This window comes from Phacochoerus africanus, chromosome 4 (genome assembly GCF_016906955.1).
Source record: "Phacochoerus africanus isolate WHEZ1 chromosome 4, ROS_Pafr_v1, whole genome shotgun sequence".
Classification (NCBI taxonomy): Eukaryota; Metazoa; Chordata; class Mammalia; order Artiodactyla; family Suidae; genus Phacochoerus; species Phacochoerus africanus.
Window position 1 is genome coordinate 27762538 of NC_062547.1, and position 22874 is coordinate 27785411.

Consider the following 22874-nt stretch of genomic DNA (forward strand, 5'->3'; position numbering starts at 1 on the left):
AACTCTGGATCTGAGCGGCATCTGCGACCTGCGCCATGGCTCACGGCAACGCTGGATCCTTAACCCACTGAGCCAGGCCAGGGATCATCGAACCTGCGTCCTCCTGGATACTAGTCAGATTCATTTCCACTGAGTCAGGTTCATTTCCACTGAGTCAGGTTCATTTCCACTGAGTCAGGTTCATTTCCACTGAGTCAGGTTCATTTCCACTGAGCCACAGCAGGAACTCCCAGGTTTATTTTATTATTATCCATCTCTACCTGGTCCTTGTATTCATCATCATATTTTTAATATTTTATTCAGTATCTGTGCATCTTCATTCTTTATGGGTCTCTTTCTCATTTACTGTGATTTGTTTTCTCATGCATATTGGAAGTTTCACGTATGTGCTATTAAAACATTGTCTATGCATATTCTTTGTGGTTGGGTTTAAATGGCAAACCCACCAGAGAAGATTAGTGTTTGCTCCTGCCAGTTTACTTGAGGGAACTAACTCAGGAACTCCTTCTTTTTTTTTTTGCTTTTTAGGGCTGAACTTGCAACATATGGAGGTTCCCAAGCTAGGGGTCCCACTGGAGCTACAGTTGCTGGCCTACACCACAGCCACAGCAACATCAGATCCGAGCCACATCTGCAACTTACACCACAGCTCACTGCAATGCTGGATCCTTAACCCACTGAGCGAGGCCAGGGATCGACCCCACAACCTCATGGGTCCTAGTCGGCTTCGTTTCCGCTGCGCTGTGACGGGAACTCCTATTGATATTTGGTTTGAGGTGTTTTGTACCACACAGGTAGTATGAATTTGAATCCAAGTTCTTATGAGAACTCACTTACGGATAGATACTCTTGGAGGAAACACATTTTCCCTCTACACGGAGCCGACGCCAAGACACATCTTCCTTGCTAACCTGCTTATTGGGTGGATCTTGTTTTCTTAGACGTTGTTTCCCTGAGGGATTCCTAATTTTATATACGAGTCTCTGTTCTGACTCCAAGCTCGAACATTCTCAAGCCCTGCTCTTGTCTCTATCTGTTACAAGTGCAGCTGTCAAAAACAAACAAAACTAAACACTTTAGGTTATACATTATCAGAGAAGCTGCCAGATTTACAGTTTACTTCTCTCCATGGGATTGTACTCCAATTTTGGATTGAGCCTCTGAGGCATTCTCTTCCTTTCTTAAAAAAATCAGCTAGGTTGCTTAAAAGATTTTTACTTCATCTTTTATCCAACATTTCTATTTTTTCTCCTTTCATTTTTTTCTTGTCTTTCTTTTTCTTTCTTTCTTTCTTTTTTTTTTTTAATGAAGGATTTTACACTATCTAGTCCTCTATGCTGGTGGAAATAGAAATTCCCATGACATTCTGTCCCCTCTCCCCCCACTTTTCACCTGGAAAGCTCTCACTTATCTTTAAATTTCTCACTAAGATGTCATCTCTTCTGGAGAACACTCAATGTCCTGCTCTTCCCCCCTCCAAAGCAGAATAAATTTGTCCATTGTCTGTGTTCCCAAATACTTGGAACATACCTGTAATAAAAGTCTCCCACATTTTTTATTACAGTGATTTGCTTATCTGCTTCCTCCTACTGTTCTGCAAGATCCTGGCAGAGGGTTTTAATTATCATTTTAGTTCAGTCTTTAACACAATGCCTGACACAAAACAAACACTTGAATGGATATTTATTTGAGTTGGAATAAAGGAATAAATAAAACATCATTATTTACCAAATGAAGTCCAAACTCATTAGCATGTCATTCAGGTACCTCCACACTCTAACTGCCACCCACTCATCCAGCCTTATTACTCAATTAATGCATTGTTAATTAATGTCTCAGCTACTTATTAACTCATACATTCATAGATTTATTCATTATCCAAGTATTTTTTGAGTGTCTGTTATGTCCAAGATTCCTTGCCCAGTAGTGGGAATATCCCTGTGAAGAAGACAAACGTGATCTCTTGTCTTGGTGGAATATGTTAGCAAAGGGGAGCAAATATTAATATGTAATTACAGCCCCTTCAATAAGCGTGCTGGGAAAACTGGACAGCTGCATGTAAAAGAATGAAATTAGAACACTTCCTAACACCATACACAAAATTAAAATGGACTAAAGGCCTAAATATAAGACCAGAAACTATAAAACTCTTAGAGGAAAACCTAGGTCGAACACTCTCCGACATAAACCACAGCAGTGTCCACCTCAGATTCACCTCCTAGAGTAACGACAGTAAAAACAAAAATAAACAAGTGGGAGTTAATTAAACTCAAAAGTTTCTGCATAGCAAAGGAAACCCTAAACAAAATGAAAAGACAGCCCACAAAATGGGAGAAAATACTTGCAAATGAAGCGACTGACAAGGGATTAATCTCCAAGATTTATAAACACCTCCTGCAGCTCAATACCAAAAAACCCCAAACAATCCCATCAAAAAATGGGCAGGAACTATTTGCAATAGCCAAGACATGGAAACCACCTAAATGTCCATCGACAGAGGAGTGGATAAAGACAATGTGGTACATATACACAATGGAATATTATGCAGCCATTAAAATGAAAGAAAGAACGGAATTCTTAGCAAAATGGATGGACCTAGAAATTATCATGCTAAGTGAAGTCAGTCAGACAATGAGACACCAACATCAAATGCTATCACTTACATGTGGAATCTAAAAAAAGGACACAATGAACTTCTTTGCAGAATAGATACTGACTCACAGACTTTGAAAAACTAATGGTTTCCAAATGAGACAGGTTCGGGGTGGGGGGATGCTCTGGGGGTCTGGGATGGAAATGCTGTAAAATTGGGTTGTGATGATTGTTGTACAACTACAAATGTAATAAAATTCATTGAGTAATTTTAAAAATGCCCAAAAAATGGTAATTACATAATTACCTAATCACATTGTCATAAGTATTATGAAGGAGAGCTATAAGCCCTGCAAGATACTCAGCAAAAATATTGTGCTGTGCATGTGGGAAGAGCATCCCAGGTGAATGGAGTAGCTCATAGGAAGGCTCTGAGAGAAGAAAGAGCATGGGGAGTTTACCCTCGCATTCCTTTCATTCACTCTGCAACAGTAGCAAAGGACCAGTGACTATTCCTGAAATAGCTCCACAGTGATGCCCCGCACAACTTGTTCCCTCTGTCTGATTTGTCCTTATCCTTATTCCCCTCCAACTCTGTCTGTCAGAATATCAGTATCCCACTCCTTTCCCAGAGGTTTTGTCCAAGCAGTCTCCCTTGGTCTGGAGATGATTTTACTCTCTGTTCCCACTTGGTATCTCCACTGTGGCATTTATCTTATAATTCAGTTGTTTCTATGTACGAGAACTACATGGGAGCGAGAAATATGTGTTATTTAGTTTGATAGATTTGTGCTTTGTAAAATCTCAATTTGGCCATAGTTTACTTCTGTGGCAAGGTAATAGCCAGACAGTGCCAGACCTGGAACCGCAATAACGTCAGAGGAGAACTTCAAATTGGTTTACCAAGAGAGGAGTTTTAGAATTATCAACCATGCCAAACCACAAGTTCACAGGGTTTTGGACAGGTAGCCAAGACCAGTACCTTTTCAAGCTTCCTTAGCACTATTAACCCACCAATGTGGCATGAAGTGAAAAGTCCTGAACTACATAACTTGATTCGGCCATGTCGGATAACACCAGCCATCTAACTCTGCAGACAAGGAGGTGATATGGTTAACCTCTTCCCTGCTCCTTCCATAAGGAGTGGATTCCTAGTTCTCTTTGTCCCAAACCACGCTGGCTTGGAGGACAAGTTATCTTGAGTGGGAGGACAGTGAACTCAAAGCAAGAGTTAAAAAATAAAGACTCACATACCGTATGTTTAAGTATTTAAAATTGGTAAATTTCATTCATCTGTAGTTAAATAAAATATATCCTACCCTCTTCCCTTGACAAATAAACCGTGAGAGCAACGTAGAAAACTGAGTTCCAATTTGGAATTCTCCAGCGCATTGCAACATGGTTCCCAGGAAAAACCAGTCCCTGCCATTCTCTAGGAACCCTCCTCCTCGTCTTCTCACCCCAGACGCCGTCTTGCATCAAGTGTCTTGCATGCACATGTATGAAGGTATCCTAGCCCACACATCCAAGCACCACCACACCTCTCACCAAGTGCTGCCCATTGGCTAACTGCCCCAGAGGCACAGCCCATCTTTAGGGACAGTCTGTCCCAGGGAAGAAGCCTATGCAAGCCCCAGAAGCAAGTTCAAGATCATGTGAACAGAGAATTAATTGGGTCTAAAAGCATAGTCTTGGATGAAGACCAAGTTGAGCTCCTTCCTTTGTCCTGTGGATCAAGTAGCCTAGCCAGAGAAGGGCCAGAGTGGAATCTTCTAAAGGGTGAGGCCTGAGTCAGGAGCCCTTCTGACTTGCAGCTAAGGGCAGCACCATGGAAGGGGACTCTGGTCCAGGTACTGAATAGTGTTAACAAAGAGAAAGGCAGCTTCCAACACCAGTATTTCTAAAATGTCTTCTTTTTTTTTTTTTTTTTGTCTTTTTGCTATTTCTTTGGGCCGCACCCGCGGCATATGGAGGTTCCCAGGCTAGGTGTCGAATCGGAGCTGTAGCCACCGGCCTACGCCAGAGCCATAGCAACGCAGGATCCAAGCCGCATCTGCGACCTACACCACAGCTCACGGCAACGCCGGATCGTCAACCCACCGAGCAAGGGCAGGGACCGAACCCGCAACCTCATGGTTCCCAGTCGGATTCGTTAACCACTGCGCCACGACGGGAACTCCCCTAAAATGTCTTCTGCACTTATACTCACACTTTGATAATCTCATCCAGTTTTATGAATTTCGGTATCCTCTCTATGTAAACCAAAGCTGAGAAAATTTATTGCTATCATATCTGTACTACAAGAATTGATATAGGAAGTATATCAACTATAAGGACATAGAAAAAAAGTCATACATACATTAAGGAATGAGGAGACTTGGAAAATAAAAATAAAGAGGTATAAGCAGTAAGACAATATTAGCGATAAAATTAAATCCTAAAAAAATTTCATTTAACATAAAATAGGGCAAGATAACAGAAAAGGGAAAAAGAGGAACAGAGAACACATGGTATAAATATAAAACAAATCACAAGGTAATAGACTTAAATACATCAAATTGCTAGTGGCATTAAATATATAGTCTAACTACTTGATTTGAAAGGCAGAGATTTTTCAAAATAGATAAGAAGGAGTTCCCAATGTGGCTCAGCAGCAACAAACCTGACTAGTATCCATGAGGACTCGGGTTCAATCCCTGGCCTTGCTCAGTGGGTTAAGGATCTGGCATTGCCGTGAGCTGTGGTGTAAGTCACAGACGCAGCTTGGATCTGGCACTGCTGTGGCTATGGGCATAGGCCAGCAGCTACAGCTCCAAATCGACCCCTAGCCTGGAAACTTCCATATGCCACAGGTGCAGCCCTAAAAAGAAAAAAAAATAGATAAGTTAAGCCACAATTACTATATTATGTCTAAAGAAATATTGTTTATTTATTTATTTAGGTCATACCTGTGGCATGTGGGAGTTCCTGGGCCAGGGAATGGACACGAGCTATAGCAGTAACCCAAGCCACAGTAGTGACAATGCCAAGTCCTTAACCACTAGGCAACCAGGGAACTCCTGACTAGTTTAAATTAAAAGACACAGATAAATTAAAAATAAAAAGATGTTGGAGCTCCCGTCGTGGAGCAGTGGAAATGAATCCAGCTAGGAACCATGAGGTTGCAAGTTCGATCTCTAGCCTCACTCAGTGGGTTAAGGATCCGGCATTGCTGTGAGCTGTGGTGTAGGTCACAGACATGGCTCGGATCTGGCGTTGCTGTGGCTGTGGCATATGCTGGCAGCTGTAGCTCCGATTAGACCCCTAGCCTGCGTACCTCCGTATGCCATGGGTACAGCTCTCAAAAGGCAAAAGACAAAAAAAAAAATTAAAGGAGTTCCTATTGTGGCTCAGTGGTTAACGAATCCGACTAGGAACCATGAGGTTGTGGGTTCGATCCCTGGCCTTGTTCAGTGGGCTAGGGATCAGGCATTGCCGTGAGCTGTGGTGTAGGTTGCAGATGCGGCTTGGATCCCCGAGTTGCTGTGGCTGTAGCTGTGGCGTAGGCTGGTGGCTGCAGCTCCGATTCAGCTCCTAGCTTGGGAACCTCCATATGCTGAGGGAGCGGCCCAAGAAATGGCAAAAAGACAAAAAAAAAAATAAATAAATAAATAAAAAGATGTTATAAAACACTAAGCAAAAGATGTCTGGAATGGCTATATTTTTATCAGAGTTGAATGTGTAATATTCTACAAAGTAGAATATTACCAGGCACAAAGAGGGATATTTTATAAAAAAGGATCCATCCATCAGAAGGCTGTAACAATCCTAAATTTGGTATATGCACCCAACAATAGAGTTTCAAATACAGGAAACAACACCGGTACTTAAAATAAGTTTTTTTAAAAAAGAAACGGACAGGAATTCCCGTCGTGGCACAGCAGAAATGAATCCAGCCAGGAACTATGAGGTTGAGGGTTTGATCCCTGGCCTCGCTCAGTGGGTTAAGGTTCTGGCGTTGCTGTGAGCTGTGGTGTAGGCCAGCAGCTGAAGTTCCGATTAGACCCCTAGCCTGGGAAGCTCCATGTGCCGCATGTGCGGCCCTAAAAAGCAAAAAGCAAAAGCAAAAGAAATACATTTGCAAAAAAAACAGAGCAAATACCAGGCTACAAAGAGCCTCTCTTTGGAGGGAAAATGTGTAAATGTGTACAAATAGAAAGGAATCTCAGTGATTTCTGTAGGTTTGATAAAACCATCTGATACAAAATCAGAGCAATGTCTCTTTATGTAAAAATAAACAATTGGTGGGAGTTCTTGTTGTGGCTCAGCAAGTTAAGGACCTGACATTGTCTCTGTGAGGATGTGGGTTCAATCCCTGGCCTGGCTAAGTGGGTTAAGGATCTGGTGTTGCTGCAAGCTGTGGCATAGGTCACTGATGAGGCTTGGATCCAGTGTTACTGTGGCTGGGGTGTAGGCCGGCAGCTGCAGCTCTGATTCGACCCATAGCCCAGGAACTTCCATATGCTGTAGGTGCAGCCATGAAAAGGGAAAAACATACCAAATAATTGGAAAGGTACTGTTGAACTCAACAGTAAGAGGTACTAGAAACAACAAATGTAAAGTTATGAGCCTGGTTAAAGGCAAACATGCACTAGGCTCTGGGTCCTGAAGCACATCACAGCTGAGAATCTGCTCCTGTGAGGTAAAGAGAGCAAAAAAAAAAAAAAAAAATCCTCTGAGACAAGATTGCCAGCATCGTTGCCTGACAAAGGACTTCTCTCCTCACCGTGAAAGGAGGCTGCCAGCCATTTGACACAATGGTTTAAATAAGCCATGGGCCCAGGAACAGAATGGACACAAGCATGTGAATTGGAGGTAAACCAAATTACCTTGGAGTTATCTTGGGTTAATTCCCCAGAAGCAAAGTCATAGATGGGGTGACTGATTTACTGAAAGAGTTCTCTCAGGAGAACGCTATAATGACATGAGGAAAGCACAATAGTGTGAAAGAAGTGAGGCTCAGATTATTGTTCAGAGAAAACCTTGTCTCAGCCTGATCCCACCTGGAGCTCTGGAGAGTAAATGGAGTCCAAAGGTTGTCCTGCCCAGAGGGAAGGGAGATAAACTCTTACTTCAATCAGTTGATGGCCACAGGCTAACTCCCAAAGTGAAGCTGTGACTCCTTCAGAAATGGAACTTCTGTTAGTCAGGACCATCCATTGGAGAAGGACGCAAATGTGAGCCCTTAGCATCAGTTCTCAGAAGAGCCGGGTATCAGCATCCTCTGTGGTAGGTGATTCTCTCCATGAGGTCCTGAGTTGCAGTAGGGGCAAGCCCTTCAAAATGCCCGAAAGAACTTGATTCTGAATGGAGAGGCTCAGGAGATCCATGTGGAAGCAATCACAAAACCAGAAAACAGTGTGAACACAGAGATTGGGGTGCTGTGGAATAAGAATGAAAAATATATACATGTAATGCATTGATTAACTTTGGACTTTGTTAGAAAAAAATTATTGTTGTGTGTGTATGGCAAGTTATAGTTATAGTCAACCTTTTTTTTTTTTTTTTTTTTTTTTTTACTTCTTGGGAGAGTTCCCTCCATTTAAAACAATTATACTTCCCTGAATTATTGACATTAGGCTTGGTCATTTGACTTCTTTAGCCATTGAAATGCATTTTGGAATAACATGCATTACTCCCAAGTAGAAGCTTTCAGAGCCAGCGTGACTCTGTGACCTTATCCTCTTTGCTTTCAAGCTAGTGTTGCCAGATAAACTGTAGGCTATCCACTTAAATTGGAATTTCAGATGAACAACAAACAATTTTTAGAATATGTTCTGTGAAATATTTGTGACTTATGCTAAAAATACTACTCATTGTTATATGAAATTCAAATTTAACTGACATAAATAGCCTTCACAAAAATTAACTCAAAATGTATCACAGAACTAAATGGAAAATGCACAACTATAAATCTCCTTGAATAGGACATGGGAGAAAACCTAGACAACGTTGGGTACAGCAATGACTTTTTAGATACATCAAAGTCACAATTTATGAAAGATATAATTGGTAAGTTGGACTTCATTAAAATTTAAAACTTCTACTGGGCAAAAAAGCACTATCAGGAGAATAAGACAAGCCACAAAATGGGAGAAAATATTTGCAAAAGACACTTCTGATAAGGGACTGTTGCCTTTAAAATACACAAAGAACTCTTAAAGCAAGAAAACAAATAACCTGATTTCAAAATGAGCCAAAACCTTAACAAACACCTCACCAAAGAAGATGTGCAAGTGGCAACTACACATATGAAAAGATGCTCCACATAATGACATTAGGGAAATGCAAATCAGAGCAACAGTGAGCTATCACTACATACCTATCTGAATGGCCAACGTCCAGAACACCGACAACACCAAATGCTGACAAGGCTGTGGAGCAACAGGAATTTGCTGATGAGAATTTCAGATGATACAGCCACTTTCGAAGAGAGTTTGGTGATTTCTTACCAAATGAAACATACTCTCAGCATATGATCCAGCAATCATGCACCTTAGTATTTACTCAAAGAATTTGAAAACGCATGTCCACTAAAACACATGCACATAGCTGTTTATAGCAGCTTTATTCACAATTACCAAAACTTAGAAGCAACCAAGTTGTCCTTCAGTAAGTGAGTGGATAAATAAACTGTGATATATCCAGAGAATGGACTGTTATTCAGAACTAAAAGGAAATGAGCTGTCAAGCCATGAGAAAACAGGGAGAAAGCTTAAGTGCATATTACTAAGTGATCGAAGCCAATGTGAAAATGCAACATTCTGGATGATTCCAACTGTATGACCCTCTGGAATAGATAGAACCATGGAGGCAGTAAAAAGATCAGTAGTTGGCCGAGATTAGCATGAGGGAGCAAGGTGTCCAAGAGGTTTTTAGGTCAGTGAAAATACTCTGTATGATATTATAATGATGAATATGTATTATTATATGTTTGTCCAAACTTATGGAATTTACATCAAGAGTGAACCTATAGGTAAACTAGGGACTTTGAGTGATTGTCATGTGTCAGTGTCGGCTCATCAGGTGTAACAAATGTACCACTCTGGTGGGGGTTGTTGATAACGGAGAAGGCTATGTATGTGTAGGGGCAGAAAGTATATAGGAAATCTCTGTACCTTCTCAATTTTGCTGTGAACTGCTCTTAAACTATTGTCTTTTAAAAAAAGCAAACCAGGAGTTCCCGTTGTGGTGCAGTGGTTAACGAATCTGACTAGGAACCATGAGGTTGCAGGTTCGATCCCTGCCCTTGCTTAGTGGGTTAACGATCCGGCATTGCCATGAGCTGTGGTGTAGGTTGCAGATGCGGCTCGGATCCTGCGTTGCTGTGGCTCTGGTGTAGGCTGGTGGCTACAGCTCCGATTCGACCCCTAGCCTGGGAACCTCCATATGCCGCGGGAGCGGCCCAAAGAAATGGAAAAAAGACAAAAAAAAAAAAAAGCAAACCATGTACTGATTATAGATACTTGCAAAATGTAGAACCCAAAATGGCTCACATCCAGAGGATGTGATTTTTAGTTTTTTAGGGCCGCACCCGTGGCATATGGAGGTTCCCAGGCTAGGGTACTAATCGGAGCTATAGCTGCCGGACCTACACCACAGCCACAGCAACAGTGGGATCTGAGCCGAGTCTGCAACCTACACCACAGCTCATGGTAAAGCCCAGATTCTTAACCCGCTGAGCGAAGCCAGGGATAGAACCTGCAACCTCATGGTTCCTAATCAGATTCACTTCTGTTGTGCCACGATGGGAACTCCCAGAGGATATTTTAAATGCTTATAAATCCACAAGAAAAATACTCAATAAAGCGAAATATGTCAAGTAAATGAACAGGCAATTCACAGTAGACAAAACCTGAAAGATAGTAAATATATGAAAATGTGCTTACTCTCATGAATATTTATGGATGCAAATCTTTTTTTTTTTTTGTCTTTTTGTTGTTGTTGCTATTTCCTGGGCCGCTCCCGCGGCATATGGAGGTTCCCAGGCTAGGGGTCTAATCGGAGCTGTAGCCACCGGCCTACGCCAGAGCCACAGCAACTCGGGATCCGAGCCGTGTCTGCAACCTACACCACAGCTCACGGCAACGCCAGATCGTTAACCCACTGAGCAAGGGCAGGGACCGAACCCGCAACCTCATGGTTCCTAGTGGGATTCCTTAACCACTGCGCCACGACGGGAACTCCCTGGAATGCAAATCTTAATAATAGTGAGATACAGTTTCACATCCCTCACATTCATGAAAATTCAAAATTATGGCAATGTCAAGTGTTGGTGAGGACATGGAACAATAGTAATATTCATGCCTGCCTGCTGGTGGGAGGGCAAATTGATACCACTGCCTTAGAAAACATCTTAGCATCAACTAGGAACACAGAAGATACTCATACTCATCAGTACAACACTGTAGAGCTGTTTTAACACATGTGCGCAAGAATGTTTTTTGCAGCTTTTTCATGGGAGCAAAACCATGAAAATGTCTATCAGTGGAAGAATGGATAAATTGCGATACATTTATATAATGGAATACTATTCAGCACTTAAGATGAAGCTGAGAGAGAGGAGTAGCATATAGCAATATTGATAAAACACCACTTGCAGAATGAGACAGGCAGCATAAGGCCATCTATATAAAATTTATAAAGGGGCAAAACCTTGCCACCTACAGCTTAGGAATGCATACATAGATAGTGAAAATACAACATTCAGCATGAGAATGAAGAATAGTTATCTTTCAGAGGAGAAGGGAGCTAGTAAAACTGAGAGTAGGCACCCAGGGGATTCCATTTGTATCTGTCACTGTAATCCTTTATTTCTCAAAAAGAAAATAAAGATATTTCTTTATGTCTGAAATATTTGTTTATAAAAATCCAGGAGGAAAGTAAAATCAAGGATTTAACAACGATAATCTCTAGGTATATGAATTTATTTTGCTGTTGTTGTTTTAAGATTTCTTTTTTTTTTTCACTTTTTTGTTCTTGTTTAGAAAGGGTGATTCTTTTTTTTCCCCTGAAGATGATATAATTAGGCTTTTCCCCCTGTTTATTTGGGATGTGTATATACCTATATGTATGGTGATATAGTATGTGTTTCATTAGTAATAACAGTGACAGTTAACACAACTGGAGAAATTTTCCTTCTCCGTCAGTTATCTAGAACGTTTGGTGGAAAAGTGATTTTTCTGGATCACGCAGATAATAATCTCACAGAGGCCTTGGCATGTGTGGAATGACCTCACCCATGGTGGTTTCCAGGGTTTGGATGGGAACCAGTTTCTGGCTATTTCACCACCTTCGGAGAAGTGAGAGGTGTTGCTCCGAGGGCACCCAGTCAGCACCGCATCTCCCTAAGAGGCCCTGCCCAGCCAGGCAGTCGTTTCTGAAACTAGTGAGCTCAGCAGCTTTTCACGAAACCATGAGTCATCCACATCGGTGAGGATTTCCAGGAGCCTGCCGAGTACCTCGAAGTGCCGGCTTTGCCAGATGCACTGGTGTTGCCAACCCTTCCCCTAACACGAGCACCACATTCAGCCCATGGCCTATGGTCACAAGGTCACCGACAGCCAAAAATACCTTTTGGGCTTCAGGTGAGGATCTGTAAAAGTAATGCAGTCCTTATTAAAATTCCAGTTGGATTGTTTTTCAGGAACTTGATGATCTAACATTTACATTGGTTCACAGCTGATCAAGATATCATTAATTTTAAGGTAGGTTAGAAGACTGATAAAAGCAGACAAAATTGACACAACATTGTAAATCAAATATACTTTAATGAAAAGAAAGAAATGTCATGGAAAAAATAGAATGAGATATATAATCAAATATAATTTACATAAAATCGAAATAATGCATATACCAATATATATTTGAAGAACACAGACTTTTTTTAAAGACCTATATGTGAACCATAACAACAGACACATTAACTAGAATAGAATGGTTGTCCATGGAAGTGGGTATGAAAATAAAAGACAATAAGTAAACAAGTAAAATAAAAAACTCTTGAGGGGCCAATAATAATTATGACCCGCAAACTGCAGAGTATAATTAGCTCTGCAACCAAAGATATCTTTGTCCTTTAAGTGTTCGTATTCTCATAGGGAAAAAGATATTACAAAAGTCAAAGAAATTATCTGTGTATTAAGGAATTCATGTGGTATCTGGCAAAGAAGAGGTAGATATTCATTATACAGAGGCTCCTATTAAGCCAGGCAGACCATAATAAAAGCCACAATGTAGGATGTGTTACAACATAATATACAGTGACCAACATCTGTTTTTTTATGGACTAAAGGCCCTAGGTTTCTTCTTCTGGAAGTATATTAATGGAACAGTTTATTCAATTAAAAACCTAAGCACAGAGTTCCCGTCGTGGCGCAGTGGTCAACGAATCCGACTAGGAACCATGAGGTTGCGGGTTCGGTCCCTGCCCTTGCTCAGTGGGTTGACGATCCAGCGTTGCCGTGAGCTGTGGTGTAGGTTGCAGACGCGGCTCAGATCCCGCGTTGCTGTGGCTCTGGCGCTCTGGCGTAGGCCGGTGGCTACAGCTCCGATTCAACCCCTAGCCTGGGAACCTCCATATGCTGCAGGAGTGGCCCAAAGAAATAGCAAAAAGACAAAAAACAAACAAACAAACAAAAAGCCTAAGCACAAATTATCTGGGGCAACACATCACGGATGCATGTGTGGGAATTGATGGACGTGCTTTAAGGGTACTGTGTCCATTGTAATTTTCATCAGCACTTTGGACTATGCACTGATAATGAGAGACAGAAATGTGAGCGTATCAGTTTTATGTGATATCAGCAAGCCATTTATTACATATATTTGTCTGTTTTTAGCTTTTATCATGACCCTGTAGAAGAACATAGTACCAAAAAAAAAAAAAAGAGCATTTCCCCCTGCCCTTTTTCTCTCCCATCTCTAGAATTCTAACCCCTCGTCTTTTAATACTTGTTCATCTTATTTTTATGGTGAAGACATTGAAATGACAGAAATGCCCAAGAATAAGAGAACAATCAAGCCAATGATGTTTCCCATTTGATAGAATATTACAGACTCACGAAAATTAGGTTGAAGAAGAGGAGGAATGAATACTAAGGAGAGGTGGATGCATCTTGGCTAGAAACACAGGCTCATGAGCAGAGCCTAGTTTCTCCTTGGAGTCATTCTGCCTGAAATCCCCGGTGATGTGTCTCATCTGTTTTGCAAGCAGGGCTGAGTTTAACAAATTCCACACCTCTACCAATCCTTTGGAAATTCAGAATGGTTGTTGCTGACAATAGGAGGTCACGCATGAAAAAATACATACAATGAAATATTTTTTCCAAATTGATTGGGTGAGGGTGTAGAGATTTGTAGAGGTATAATGAGTAATCCTGGCATAATGCTTCTAAACTTCATCTATGCTAATAGATTGTAAGATACTCCATTATTTTATGTATCATTAAGTAAGAAAAACACTGTCAATTTAACGATGACATAATGGTGTCCTTAAAGAAACAATAACACATGTTCAGCAGCCTGGCAAGCTGGGGTGTGAGTCCCAACCCTTCCACTTCTAGCTGTGTGCTGTGAACAAATGAACTAACCTCTCTAAGCCTCAGTGACAGCATTTGTAAGAAGAAAACAGTAATAGGACTCCCTGAGTAGGATCTGTGTGGTGATTAAATGAGGAGAGAGCGTGGTGTTTAGCATGCCATTTAGCACGTACTGGCTGTTGGTATTTAAAATATATTAGCAATTTTAGGATGAAAGAAAAGTTTGCAGTAATATGGAATATGCCCATAGTATAATGATAATGAAAAGGCGAGACTCAGAATAACTATAATTTAATCTCAACTGTATTTTTTTAAAGTATTCCAGAGGGAAAATACAGCAAATAAATATACCAAAATGTTCATGTATGTGCTAATATATATAAATGCACATGTGGAGGTAAAATCATGGATTTTTTTTTCTGCTTTTCTTTTCATATTTTTCTGGCTTCCTAACTTCTCTATAAAATTAATTTTAATGGGAAAAAAGTATTTGATTGCTTTGATGATTTACTCCTAGATGCTTCTTTCAAACTTGGGTACCACCACTGAATGAGTAAACAAATGCACCTGTGGCCCTCAAATGTGGCTACAAAGCATCTGTCCTCCCACATCTCATTCAAGCCCTAGAAGGACATGGATGATCACAGCCTGCTGTGATTCTCACTCTGAATCCTACCTGAGATTTACCGTCCTCAGTACAACAGTCCAGCTTTTTTCTTTGAATCAGTTGAAAGAGCACAACAGATGAAGCTTATGTGGTCTTGTGCATTATCCTCCCCAGAATACTTATATGTTAACGATGAACTAAGTGATGACTAGATCAAAACTTTAGGCTTAAAAAAAAAAGAAAAAATAAAAAAGAAAAATCAAGGTGGAATTGTAGGTGGCCGATTTTGAAGAAAGGAGATTTTCTTGGAAAGAGGGGCCTTATTTTCTTTTACCAAAAATATTGTAGGATTAATGGCAGAGTTTGATGTCTTTAAACCTGTGGCAGAATTCTAAATTTTCCTAAAGAGTCAAAATATCGAATATTCTACCACTTGTGCTGGTCAGGCAATGTGTTCCAACCTTGGTTTTGCATCAGAGGTCTTGTGAACTCATCATCCCTTTTTTATAGTCCAGGCACCTGGCTCTTGCTAGATTCTAAATCAATTGGTCATCTGGTGATCAATTTCTTCTAACAAAATAGGAGACCTCTTTCCCAATAAAGCTATGAATTCCCCTCACTCTCAGCCGCTGTGCCTCACCTCCTTGAATCTACTCTACCAGGATGGCACAGCCCAGGTGACTGACACGTGAACCAGACTAATCCTCCCAGGTATGTCCTAGAGCCAGTTTGCCCGGAGATAAGAACCAGTGACCAGGGCCATGCCATGCCCATGCTTTGGAAAGCCACTAGAAGTGACTGGTGGGTGAGTCAGGTGGCTGTGTCACTGTTTACAGGGACCAAAGCTACATGTCTTCTAAGCTTTTAGATGCAAAGAAGAAAAAAATCTCAGGAAAAAATCAGAGGCTCCTATTACTCCAAATTATCTGCAGAAGGTGGAGTGATAGGCTGCCTACAGGTAGAGATAAAACAGCTTTTGAAATTCCATTGAAAGGCTGCAGGCACCTGCCCCCTGTGTCTTGGGTAGCTGGCAAAGAGACGTTTCCCTACAGAAAGACCAAAGAAGAGATATTGTCCTTTCATAAGTCCAGAGCTGGGATGGGAGGTGGTTCTAGGACAGCCTTTGGAATTGTTGGTTGGTGTGGCAGAAGAAACATAGGACTTGGCTTCTCGAAAACCTGCATCCATTTTCTGCTTCTGTCACCTAATGATCTCAAGATCTTGAGTGAGTCTCTCACCTTCTCTGAGCAGCAGTTTTATCATCTGTAAGACGGTGGCAATAATGACGGGGTGTTGAGATGAACAACTGAAATAGCTTTTATGGACTCTTGGCATATAGTAGGTGCTCAACGAATGTTTCATTCCCATCTATTCTCTTACCAGTTCTTTCAGATAGGGAAATTTAGGCTTGGAGGGATTCTGTGGTTTGCCAAATGTCTCCTACATCAATGGTGAATGATAGATATTCATGTTCTGTCTGGAAAGTGGGAGAATTGGAACTCAAGCCTAGTTCGTTTCCTGATTGAAAATCTAATGAATTTCTCTCAAAATCCCTTTTGTCTTCAATGGCAGGGGGCCTGGTGGGGGCCTCCTTGGAATTGAGGTTGAGGAGGGAGGCACATGAACTTAGGGCCAAGAGAGGAGAAAACCCAATAGGAAGAGCTCACTGAGAAAAGCCCTTAGCTCTGTGCTAATGTGGTCCTCCCCATCCAGAGAACCAGGCGGAGGCAGCAAGAGGGAGGGTCCGGCCCAGCATCGTCCCATGCAGGTGCTCCCTGCAGTCACCTGGCACTGCTGACCCAAGACTGTGTCCCTGTAATAGCAGTAACCACATAGTGACAGCACCTACTTACTGACCACTTGTAGCCAGTCACAGGCCAAATACGCCCCCTCACAAGGTTGTTGTAAAGATGCAACGAGACAGCATATCTACAACACTCCAGAGAGTCCGTGGCATACAGGAAGTGCTCCTCTAATGGTAGCGTCTGGCATTTTACGTACATAGTGTGGTTTCATCTTTTTGACACCTTTATGGAATGGTTATTACTGTGGTCTCTCTCCTACCAATGAAGATACTGAGGCTTAGGGGGATAAAGGAACTTGATCACAGACCAAAAGCTGGCAGTCAGTAGAAATCAGGACCAAAACTAGATATGTCTGAGTCCAGAGCCTGTGCTTTCAATCCTTAGGATAAAAGCTCACAGATCAACTAGTGGGAGTTGTGACCTGCTGAATAGTCTCAGGGTGATGCTGCCAGAGTGTCCCCTTTCCCATGAGGGCTGAACCCTGAAACTGAGCACAGCAAGAGGGAAGCAGAGGCGGGATGGTCTGGCTCCACACTCACCTGCATCGCAGGGAGCCTGTCTGAGACCAAAGCCTGATGGCTTAGAAGGAAGGAACTGCACTGGGTTTTTGTCGGAGGGATCTTAGAGGATACCTGATATCCAGGTCCATGAACTTGTTTCTTTGTGCCAGTGTGATTTGGTTTGATTTTGCTTTGCAACGCTTTGCTCAAATGAAATTTTGTAAGAAAGCCCCAAGTATGAAGTCAGCAAAAGTGGAACCACTCTCTTGAAAGTGAGTGTGAGGCCCAGAGCATCACCTCCCCCAAGGAACCCTGGCATGTGCACCCCTAACTCAAGAAGGGTGGCCATGCAGCTGAGGACCAAAGGACTGTGCCATCAGCATGTGGATAGAGACAATATAGGTAGTAGAAAGTGCATGATGCTTTGCTCTCAGATAGTCCTGGCTTCATTTTATATCTCTGTTCTTTATGATATGTGGGAATTATTCCTCCTGTGTAAGAGGCAGCTCTGACCCCAACCTGAGAAGGCAGTTGGGGGAAAATGCAGTAATTGGTGAAAATAGTCTCAAACAGTAAAAGACACAGAAGAACAGAAACAACTGTTAGCTCTCAGGTTTTGTTTTTGTGGAAGGAGCAAGAATTCTTTGAGGTTTAAAATGAAATAAATAAAATATATCTTAAGACAAGTATATATAATAGCAAAGTGCGAAAAACACAAACCCTTGCCTCCATTCAACCTTTATCACATGCCTAGAACTGTGTGATACTGAGATGGAATAAGCAGTATGACTAGTGTCTGCCCTGTAAGAGCTTACGGTCCAGTGTATGTACAACCACACACACACACAGGAAAAATTTCCAAACCCTTCCCAGTTTGACAAATTATGACAGTGCAGCAGCTTGGAGTCCTGGACCCTGGGAATACCTGCCTTGGTTCTTGTCAGCAAGAAAAACACCAGAAGCTTTTCTTATGGGTCAGGCTTTGCTAAGGTCTCAGTGACTCAGGCCCGTATGTCTCCTGCATCTGGTTTGACCCTGGGATTCATCATCAGCTCTGCCTTGATTTTGCACAGGTCCTGGTAAAACAGGATGACTTAAGTTATCCCCGCAAGTGCCCCTTCTACTTCGGTCTACCTGCTCCGTCCTGAATTCTTTTATTTTTGACGTTATAACACTAACAAGATTTCATTCTGCTTTTTGGAGCCTGCATTTATGAGTCTCCTGCCATGGACAATTTCAGAATTTGGCAAATATTGACGGGTGGAGAACGTGAGGGATTGTTGGGATCACGTCTCCAGCCCTCTCTTTTCACTGTTACTCTATCTTCAAGTGTATTCTTTTTGTCTTTACAGCCCCATAAGACTCTATCAAAACCTCTGTAGTTTCTCTGTGTCTTAGTAGCTGTCTCCTACTTGGGCCCTTTGTTTAAAATCTGAAATGGAAAAATGCCCTGAGATTTAAAAGTCATTTTAAGTGTCAACTCACCCCCTTGCATGATTCCCTCTTCATTGGAATTTTGTCTTCTCAAGTCCTTGTTGCCTTACCAGCTGTCAATGCCTTCAAACTTTCCTAGTCATTTTTCTGGGAGCTACTCTATTATATTTGGAAGTAGAAGTCTAAAGTGTTATTTGATATTTGAGGAGGGTTTTTGTTTCATTGGACCATAATTTTATTTTATTTTTTGAAGGGTAAGAATGTAAAATGCAGCTGTAGATAATGGGAAGATTTTAAATATTTTAAAATAAAAAGAGGGAGTTCCCATTGTGGCTCAGTGGTAATGAAACCAACTAGTATCCATGAGGATGTGGGTTCGACCCCTGGCCTTGCTCAGTGGGTTAAGGATCCAGCATTGCTGTGAGCTGTGGTGTAGATAGCAGATGCACTAGGACATGGCCTTGCTATAGCTGTGGCCAGGCTGGCAGCTGCAGTTCTGATTCAAACCCTAGCCTGGGAACTTCTTTATGCCCCTGGCGCGGACCTAAAAAGACCAAAAAAAAAAAAAAAATACAGAGAGGGCATAATTCAGATTATATATTATGTGGAGTTTCTTGGCAGGCATGTAAGGAAAGGACTAGAGGTGGAAGAAGCAGAAAATGTAGAGACTGGTAATTGTTTCCCTACTTCTTGTCCCTGTTTGACAAATGACCCAACCACTGAGGCTCCTCTTCCTTGCTCTAGAAAAAATCAGAGAAAGGTGTTCTTCCTGCAACAGTAAGAGTGACATCTGGCAGAAGTGAAAAAAGGTAGTTAGTTCCAAGATGGCTTATGCCTCTTCATCAGCCTGTGCAGACTTTGGGGAAGGAGTTTCAGACCCTGTGTAATCTTCTGTCTGGACCAAGCAAAAGAAAACAATGCAGAAGGACTCTGGCCCATTAGTGCCTTGACATTGGATTGACTTTGGTTATGCAGCACTTCCTGCTTCTGATGGGATCACTCCCTATGCAAAAGGAGGTAGTGTCCCCACCCTGACTGCTGGGCTCCTCTTTGGTAGTTTATCAGGTTTGGGGTACCTATTAGTTTTCTCAGGATCCAAGGAACATTTGGGTTTTCTTAGTTACACCTGGAACCTTGGCAGGCATTATGGGAATGAGATTCTACCACTCTGGGAAATGTCTGCCTGCAGGCTGGACTGCAGGTGCCAGTTTGCTGATGGTCACCAAACTTGGACTTAGTGTGTTGGGTAAACCCCATCCATAGTAGTCATGGCCCACCTTGTTCTCCTGAAGAATTTTTACGCTTCCACTCTTTTTAGTGTATTAAGATAAATAAGTACAGCATTCTCACATATTCTGACATTTAAAACAAAAAGAAAAGAATAACACTGAAAAACCACAATCCTAAAAGATACATGCACCCCCAGTGTTCACTGCAGCATAATTTGCAGTAGTCGAGACATGGAAGCACCCTAAATGTCCATTAACATATGAATGGATAAAGAAGATGTGGTACCTACATATGATGGAATATTACTGAGCCATAAAAAAGAATGAAATGTCATTTTCAGTAACATGGATGGACCTAGAGATTATCATACTAAGATTATCATACAGATAAAGACAAAAATCAGGAATTCCTATCGTGGCACAGTGGTTAACGAATCCAATTAGGAACCATGAGGTTGCGGGTTCGATCCCTGCCCTTGCTCAGTGGGTTAAGGACTCGGCGTTGCCGTGAGCTGTGGTGTAGGTTGCAGACGTGGCTTGGATCTGGTGTTGCTGTGGCTCTGGCGTAGGCGGGTGGCTACAGCTCTGATTTGACCCCTAGCCTGGGAACCTCCATGTGCCGCGGGAGCAGCCTTAGAAAAGGCAAAAAGACAAAAAAAAAAGTCAAAAATCATATGATATCACTTATATGCAGAATCTAATACAAATGATACAAAATTTATTCACAAAACAGAAGCAAACTCACTGATTTCAAAATCAAACATGGTTGTCAAAGGGAAAACATGGAGGGGAGGGATAAATTATCAGGTTGCGATCAGTGCTACTATATACAAAATAGATAATCCACAAGGCCCTACTTTATGGCTCGGGGAAATCTACTCAGTATTTTGTAATAATGCATATAGGAAAAAAATCTAAAAAAGAATGGATATATGTATATGTATAACTTAATCATTTTGCTGTACACCTGAAACTAACATAACATTGTAAGTCAACTATACTGCAATAAAATTAAAAAACCAGCAAAAAAAGACCAAATATTTCAGTTTAAAAAATAGAATAAAATAAAACAATTAATCCCTCCCCCTCCAAAAAAACACCCCTGAACTTTGTAGAGAAAAAAAAAAAAATCAGTCATTTCATTCTGGCCCTAAAGATATGGGTAGAGTGTAACACAAGGACTTCTTACTCTAGTACCCTCTTAAAGTTTGATTCTTATATGTTAGCGTTATCTTTCCTTTCTGTATCTATAGGTAAATCTCCAGGGGTAAAATGTTAGATGTTACCATTGGGGCCCATGAAACCTTATGCCCTTCTCAGAGGAACAGTGTGAAAAAAATAAATCTTTTCATGAAATTTAAGGATCTCTGTTCTTTTTCTCATCTTAGAGCACAGATCTCACTTTGAAATTATGCTAAATGAAATCAGTGAAAATATAGTTTATTGTTAAAAAAAAAAGTAGTTCCAGGATAAAAATAAGGACTTTGAAGCCAGGTAGACCTTGTTTTAAGTCCTATCTCTGCCACTAACTGACTGCATGAACCTGATAAAATCACAAACTTCCCGAACCTCATTTTTTAAATCCGCAAAATGGGAATATAATACCACAATGAATAATTTCACAGATTAAATGTAATTTTAGTATTGTGATTGAGCCAGGATTCAAACTCAAGAAATCTGGCCCTGGAGCCAAGTGCTACAACATATGGGGTCTGTGAGAATCAGAGATTATTGTTGAAATTCCCCAAGTCAGATATTTCCAAAAGACAGTGTTTTCCATTGTGCAAATTAGTTTTGAAGGTAATGGGGATCTTTTTAAGGTCATGTCCATCTTGCAATGGTCCTGGATCTTAGTTTCAATCATATGAGAAATTGGTGACTCTAAAACTAGACTCTTTCAGGAGATTACAGGAAAGGACTTTGTCCTGTAGACAGACAACTACAGTCGAAATTTCTGATAAAGAGTGGTCACCTTCATTAGTATGGGTTAAGGTTTCTTTTACTCAGGATTCTGTCTCTACTTGTCCCAGAACTAACTTGTACCCAGTGCCTTAAAACACGCCACAAAGGAACAAAGTAGTCTCCATCTCTTTGTCAGGACAAGTCCTTTTTCCCATCTTCCATCTCTTTCACTGTGTTCTTGGCTGCCTTGCATTTTCCCAGCCCCAGGTAAAATCTTTCTGTATGGAAATCACTTATATGTTAGGCAAGCCATCACCACAATGTCTGCTCCTCTCTTAACAAAAATAAAGTCCCTTGTAACCTAAGAGAAAGCTGAACTCCCAAATACTAGACCATATATTCTCTGTTCTCTGACCTCATGCCTTTTCCTCTGCAGGAATATTCTTTCCAGTACTGTCACCAGATACCTTCACAACTGTATTAACTAGCACTCTTCATTTTGAAATCGACAGAAAACTCAGACATCTAAAGCAAAGATCTGTCAGCTCCTGGAAACGAAAGGTCTTGTAGTAAGGAAGGCTTCAGGTGCATCCTGATCCAGGGTTCCATGATTCATCAAGGATCCAGCACCAGTTTTCTGAAGTTTGGTTTGTTCAGCCCACCCCCCTTCAGGGTATGGACTTTGTCCTCAGATTAACTTCCCTTATAGAGGAAAAAAAAGTTACAATAGCTCTACGATGCACATCTTCATACCACACAGTCTTGAGGAAGAGCATTCTATGTCCCAACATTCCCAGCAAAAAACGTCCTGAGACTCACTTTGATTCTACTTGTTTAGGTCGTGGAGACAGCCCTCAACAAGGATGTAGATGACTCTGATTGGCTCAGCCTGGGTCACATGCTCCATACCTGGACTTGAAGGATCCCTCAACGACTACATGGACCCCCAGTGGGAACTGAGAACTAATAGAAAGAGAGAAGAGAAGAATGTGCCCTTGGGAGGAACTAATAGAAATGCATTATGTTATAAAATCCTGACATCCAAGAGGTGGATCAAAATAAAGGAATACAAAATGGATAACCAAGGTAAAAAATCTGGTGGCAGACATTTAACACACTTAAATTTAGATCTGACCAAACAACTGTAGAATTGGGGTTTTGATTTTGTCAAAAAGACTAAAAATATTTAACCTTAGCCGGGAAGAATATTAAAATATACTAACCCA

General features: G+C 41.3%; 1 pseudogene; it reads left to right on the forward strand.

The window, feature by feature from the left end:
- Positions 1 to 19434: 19434 nt before the first annotated feature.
- On the forward strand, positions 19435 to 19780 carry LOC125124101 (transmembrane protein 14C-like; annotated as a pseudogene).
- The last annotated feature ends 3094 nt before the right edge of the window (positions 19781 to 22874 follow it).